At 40.1% G+C, this 7,500-nt stretch overlaps 1 pseudogene; it reads right to left on the bottom strand.

Moving 5' to 3' along the window:
* Nucleotides 1-7,500, bottom strand: part of LOC113568713 — a 63,106-nt pseudogene that overhangs the window by 38,878 nt on the left and 16,728 nt on the right.

The following is a 7,500-nucleotide window of genomic DNA, read 5'->3' as shown; positions in this document are numbered from 1 at the left end:
GGAATTCCTCGATGACCTGGCCTTTTGGAGATGTGCATCACCAAACAGATGTAATGTCAATCACACACCCCACCACCCACACAACCACCACGAGTACTACCTTCCAGAATGATCCAAAAAACCGACATCATTTTTTCTCAAGATTTCTCTCAGGAGATTTGTGTTTACAAACAGCTCAAACAGGCATGTTACCTCACAATTATTGAATGAATAACTGATCCATCTAAATCATCACACCAAACATAAGACCTGCAAGACATATCTCACATGACGCGTGGGTATTAGTGTCTATTAAACCAAAGGTGAGTCTGTGTTCATTAAAGCTTAAAGCTCATCTCATTAGAACAGAGCAGTCTGTTCTAGAGGTGGAGTTAAGATGAGTGTGCCGTTATGATGGCTGACGTTAATATGGGTCAAGCCCCAGCAGCTGAGAGAGAACTGAACTATCAATGTCTGAGTGCACCGCACCACCTTATTTAAGAGTCCAATACCTACTTTAATTAAGAGTACACCACCCCACCTTAATTAAGAGTACACCACCACACCTTAATTAGAGTACACCACCTACTTTAATTAAGAGTCCACCACCCACCTTAATTAAGAGTACACAATCCCACCTTAATTAAGAGTACACCACCACACCTTAATTAGAGTACACCACCTACTTTAATTAAGAGTCCACCACCCACCTTAATTAAGAGTACACCACCCTGTCACGGAAGGCTCGCCTCCCGCGAGGCACGTGCTTTGGCCAGCCACGTGCAGTGGGAGGACCTTCATTTGTGGCCACGCCTGTACACACCTGCACCTCATTTGTCTGTGTATTTAAACCCATGTCAGGGTGTACAGTATCTTTGGTCATTGTTGACGTAACGTGTTAATGTGGTGTTATTGTCAATGGTGATGTTAAACGTTATATTCGTTATTGTTAGCTGTATACGTGTTTATCGTCTGTACTTAGTGTTAACCGTTCCTCGTTTGTATTAATCGTGTGTGATTCTTGTGAGTGCCATTCGTGTTCTATGTCAAATGTTAATAAATGCCCCTCACTCGGGCCACCCCGCCTTACATATCCCACCTTAATTAAGAGTACACCACCCCACTTTTATTGAGATTACACCACCCACTTTTATTAAGAATACACCACCCACTTGAATTAAGAGTACACCACGCCACTTTTATTGAGATTACACCACCCACTTTTATTAAGAATACACCACCCACTTTAATTAAGTGTACACCACCCACTTGTTCTAGTCTTAATACCTTTTCAGTTATGAGGCCACACTGACTTCAGCATGCAGAAACATCCATGATCTCTGGTTATATAGTACAGTAGTAAGTGTAATGTCCATGATCTCTGGTTATATAGTACAGTAGTAAGTGTAACGTCCATGATCTCTGGTTATATAGTACAGTAGTAAGTGTAACATCCATGATCTCTGGTTATATAGTACAGTAGTAAGAGTAACGTCCATGATCTCTGGTTATATAGTACAGTAGTAAGTGTAACATCCATGATCTCTGGTTATATAGTACAGTAGTAAGTGTAACATCCATGATCTCTGGTTATATGATACAGTAGTAAGAGTAACGTCCATGATCTCTGGTTATATAGTACAGTAGTAAGTGTAACGTCCATGATCTCTGGTTATATAGTACAGTAGTAAGTGTAACGTCCATGATCTCTGGTTATATAGTACAGTAGTAAGTGTAACGTCCATGATCTCTGGTTATATAGTACAGTAGTAAGTGTAACGTCCATGATCTCTGGTTATGTGATACAGCAGTAAGTGTAACATCCATGATCTCTGGTTGTATGATACAGTAGTAAGTGTAACATCCATGATCTCTGGTTATATGATACAGTAGTAAGTGTAACATCCATGATCTCTGGTTATATAGTACAGTAGTAAGTGTAACGTCCATGATCTCTGGTTATATAGTACAGTAGTAAGTGTAACATCCATGATCTCTGGTTATATAGTACAGTAGTAAGTGTAACGTCCATGATCTCTGGTTATATAGTACAGTAGTAAGTGTAACGTCCATGATCTCTGGTTATATGATACAGTAGTAAGTGTAACATCCATGATCTCTGGTTATATAGTACAGTAGTAAGTGTAACATCCATGATCTCTGGTTATATAGTACAGTAGTAAGTGTAACGTCCATGATCTCTGGTTATATGATACAGTAGTAAGTGTAGCATCCATGATCTCTGGTTATATGATACAGTAGTAAGTGTAACATCCATGATCTCTGGTTATGTGATACAGTAGTAAGTGTAACATCCATGATCTCTGGTTATATAGTACAGTAGTAAGTGTAACATCCATGATCTCTGGTTGTATGATACAGTAGTAAGTGTAGCATCCATGATCTCTGGTTATATGATACAGTAGTAAGTGTAACATCCATGATCTCTGGTTATATGATACAGTAGTAAGTGTAACATCCATGATCTCTGGTTATGTGATACAGCAGTAAGTGTAACATCCATGATCTCTGGTTATAAGATACAGTAGTAAGTGTGACATCCATGATGTCTGGTTATATGGTAGAGTAGTAAGTGTAACATCCATGATCTCTGGTCATATGGTAGAGTAGTAAGTGTAACATCCATGATCTCTGCTCATATGGTAGAGTAGTAAGTGTAACATCCATTATCTCTGGTGATGTGATACAGCAGTAAGAGTAGCATCCATGACCTCTGGTTATATGATACATTATTAAGTGTAATGTCCATGATCTCTGTGCAAATACAGTCTGATGTTTGATATTTTATTGCTGCACTGGAGAAATTAAACTAATGTAACTAGTTAGTACTGGAAGACACTACACCCATTTCCTTTCATAAAAACACTCCTAAATCTTCACTCACTTCAGACAGCATTTTAAATTCAGTTTGTCTTTATTTGCACATTAAAGTTCAAAGTGAAACCAAATCATCATCCACATAACTGTCTTACACATCAACATCATAATTATCTGAACTCCATCACACATCTTCTGTTCTTCTGGTAAGTTACACATTCAAATGAAGAAAGCAAATCCACTGATCTATGATGGCAGCCCCATAACACTACAGGTTGAGCTTTGTGTGGGGTAATTAGCGGGAAGTTTAAAACTGTACATTTAATTTTTTAATAAACCTTTTCTGTACACTCATATGCAGGTTTAGCTTTAATTATCTCTGTAAACTTCATACTAATGAGCACTAGAGAACAGACAGGCAGCCGAGCTTCAGATCAGGTCAGGTGTGCGTGACGTCCATGTCAGCCCTGTGTTGTAGTCATGTTCACACTAACACATTACCATGGAGAATCACATGTACAGTCACATGTGTGTGTTTGGTCATCCTCTTCTCTCTGTGAGACTTAGAACACGTCAGCAGTGTGGTGTCCAGGTCAGGTGTGTGGTGTCCAGATACTGTAAGAACAGGACAAAACATTCAGCCATCAGACTGTACACACAGGTAAAAGGAGTGTAAACACCTCTAACACACAGTAAACTAAATACACAGAACACAAACTGTATAAGAGTTGTAGAGTCATTCTCTCTCACACACAAACAAAACACTCTTTCTGTAACCTCACCAAGACACACACCCATTCACACCCATTCACACCCTCCATACAGACACACACCCATTCACACCCATTCACACCCTCCATACAGACACACACCCATTCACACCCATTCACACCCTCCATACAGAGTGTGAGGATGAGAGTGGAGTATTAAAGCTGTTTTAGATGTTCAACATCTCCAGTGTACAGCATCACCATTATAGTGTCTAAACCACCATCATACACACATTAAAACTAACACAACCAAAGAGAAACACTATTGATCAAAGCTTGAACAATCACAAGAAAAAATGCAGAATTGACTAGTTATATTCTCCATATAAACATCCATAAACACCAGGAGAACTATAAAATCACTACAGAAACAAAATATCTTTCTCTGTCTCAAACACACTAAACAAAATTCCACATGCTTGGGCAAAAGAAAATCAGCAACACTACAACCCCACATATTAACATATGAAACACATCACCCACACTAAAGCTTAAAACTACAAACTCCACATATTAACATATGAAACACATCACCTACACTAAAGCTTAAAACTACAAACCCCACATATTCACATATGAAACACATCACCCACACTAAAGCTTAAAACTACAAACCCCACATATTCACATATGAAACACATCACCCACACTAAAGCTTAAAACTGCAAACCCCACATATTCATATATGAAACACATCACCCACACTAAAGCTTAAAACTGCAAACCCCACATATTCATATATGAAACACATCACCCACACTAAAGCTTAAAACTACAAACCCCACATATTCAAATATGAAACACATCACCCACACTAAAGCTTAAAACTACAAACCCCACATGTTCACATATGAAACACATCACCCACACTAAAGCTTAAAACTACAAACCCCACATGTTCACATATGAAACACATCACCCACACTAAAGCTTAAAACTACAAACCCCACATGTTCACATATGAAACACATCACCCACACTAAAGCTTAAAACTACAAACCCCACATGTTCACATACGAAACACATCACCCACACTAAAGCTTAAAACTACAAACCCCACATGTTCACATACGAAACACATCACCCACACTAAAGCTTAAAACTACAAACCCCACATGTTCACATACGAAACACATCACCCACACTAAAGCTTAAAACTACAAACCCCACATGTTCACATACGAAACACATCACCCACACTAAAGCTTAAAACTACAAACCCCACATGTTCACATACGAAACACATCACCCACACTAAAGCTTAAAACTACAAACCCCACATGTTCACATACGAAACACATCACCCACACTAAAGCTTAAAACTACAAACCCCACATGTTCACATACGAAACACATCACCCACACTAAAGCTTAAAACTACAAACCCCACATGTTCACATACGAAACACATCACCCACACTAAAGCTTAAAACTACAAACCCCACATGTTCACATACGAAACACATCACCCACACTAAAGCTTAAAACTACAAACCCCACATGTTCACATACGAAACACATCACCCACACTAAAGCTTAAAACTACAAACCCCACATGTTCACATACGAAACACATCACCCACACTAAAGCTTAAAACTACAAACCCCACATGTTCACATACGAAACACATCACCCACACTAAAGCTTAAAACTACAAACCCCACATGTTCACATACGAAACACATCACCCACACTAAAGCTTAAAACTACAAACCCCACATGTTCACATACGAAACACATCACCCACACTAAAGCTTAAAACTACAAACCCCACATGTTCACATACGAAACACATCACCCACACTAAAGCTTAAAACTACAAACCCCACATGTTCACATACGAAACACATCACCCACACTAAAGCTTAAAACTACAAACCCCACATGTTCACATATGAAACACATCACCCACACTAACGCTTAAAACTACAAACCCCACATATTCACATATGAAACACATCACCCACACTAAAGCTTAAAACTACAAACCCCACATATTCACTCTCATGTATAAAACACAGACAATCACAGTGACACACTAACCAAACTGAACAAAATATGAGGGTGGGGTGTGAGTGAGGGTGTGTGAAAAGAGGCTCAACATTCTTGAGAAGATGTTACAAAATGTGTGAGAGAGAAATCCAGCGATAAAGAGACAGATACAGTCAAAATGTAAGAGAGAGAAAGTTTGAGGATTAAAACTGTGAGAAAAACTGTGTGTGTGTGAGTGTGTGTGTGTGTGTGTGTGAGAGAGAGAGAGAGAGAGAGAGTGAAGGAGGATATTGACTGTGCGTGTGTGTGTGTGTGGATATTAAATGTGTGTGTGAGTGTGTGTGTGTGTCTGTGTGTGTGTGTGGATATTAAATGTGTGTGTGAGTGTGTGTGTGTCTGTGTGTGTTTATGTGAGAGAGAGAGAGTAAGTCAGTAACTCACTCTAGTTTCTCCAGTTTACAGTGTGGATCCTCCAGTAGAGCAGAGAGCTGCTTCACTCCTGAGTCTCCTGCTTTATTGTGTTTCAGATTCAGCTCTCTCAGGTGTGATGAGGGGTTTGACGTCAGAGCTGAAGCCAGAGCAGCACAGCCTTCTTCTTTTATACTGCACCAAGACAGACTGTAGAGAGAAGGAGAAAAACTCCTCACACTTACAAATGAACACACACACACTTGCACAATATGTTGTGTGTGTGTGTGTGTTTAAAAGATGCAGTAGTGTGTGTATAATGAGAGAATGAGGAGGGGGTATTGACTGTGTGTGTGTGAGAGAGTGGGAATGTGTGTGTGTGACTGTGTGTGGGTGCATGAGAGGATATTTGTGTATTGACAGTGTGTGTGTGAGTGACAGGATATTGACTCTGTGTGTGTGTGTATGTGTGTGTTTGTGTGTGTGTGTGTGTGTATAATGACTGTGTGTCTGTGTGTGTGTGTGTGTGTGTGTGTTAGTGTGTGTGTGAATATTGACTGTGTGTGTGTCTGTGTGTGTGTGTGAGCATAATGACTTTGTGTGTGTGTAAGGATATTGACTGTATGTCTGTGTGTGTGTGTGTGTGTGTGTGAGGATATTGACTGTGTGTGTGTGTGTGTGTGTGTGTGGATATTGACTGTGTGTGTGTGTGTGTGTGTGGATATTGACTGTGTGTGTGTAAGGACATTGACTATGGGTGCATGTGTATCAGTGAGCGATGGATACTGTGTGTGTGTGTATAAAGAGAGAATGAGCAAATGTATGTATGTGAATTTAATACTGTAATAGTGTGTGTGTGTGTGTGTGTGTGTGTGTATAAAGAGACAGTAGGTCAGTAACTCACTCTAGTTTCTCCAGTTTACAGTGTGGATGCTCCAGTAGAGCAGAGAGCTGCTTCACTCCTGCGTCTCCTAGTTTATTGAGGTTCAGATTCAGCTCTCTCAGGTGTGATGAGGGGTTTGACCTCAGAGCTGAAGCCAGAGCAGCACAGCCTTCTTCTGTTATACTGCACCAAGACAGACTATAGAGAGAAGGAGAAAAACTCCTCACACTTACAGATGAACACACACACACTTGCACAATATGTTGTGTGTGTGTGTGTTTAAAAGATGCAGTAGTGTGTGTATAATGAGAGAATGAGGAGGGGGTATTGACTGTGTGTGTGTGAGAGAGTGGGAATGTATGTGTGTGACTGTGTGTGGGGGTGCATGAGAGGATATTTGTGTATTGACAGTGTGTGTGTGAGTGACAGGATATTGACCCTTTGTGTATGTGTGTGTGTTTGTATGTGTGTGTGTGTGTGTGTCTGTGTGTGTATGTGTGTGTGTGTGTGTGTTAGTGTGTGTGTGGATATTGACTGTGTGTGTGTGTGTGTGTGAGGAAGGACATTGACTGTGTGTGTGTGTGTGTCTGTGTGTGTGTGTGTGTGAGCAAAATGACTTTGTGTGTGTG

This window comes from Electrophorus electricus, chromosome 22 (genome assembly GCF_013358815.1).
Source record: "Electrophorus electricus isolate fEleEle1 chromosome 22, fEleEle1.pri, whole genome shotgun sequence".
Taxonomy (NCBI): Eukaryota; Metazoa; Chordata; class Actinopteri; order Gymnotiformes; family Gymnotidae; genus Electrophorus; species Electrophorus electricus.
Note: the sequence above shows the minus strand (reverse complement) of the source record. Positions and strands in the feature narration are given on the sequence as shown.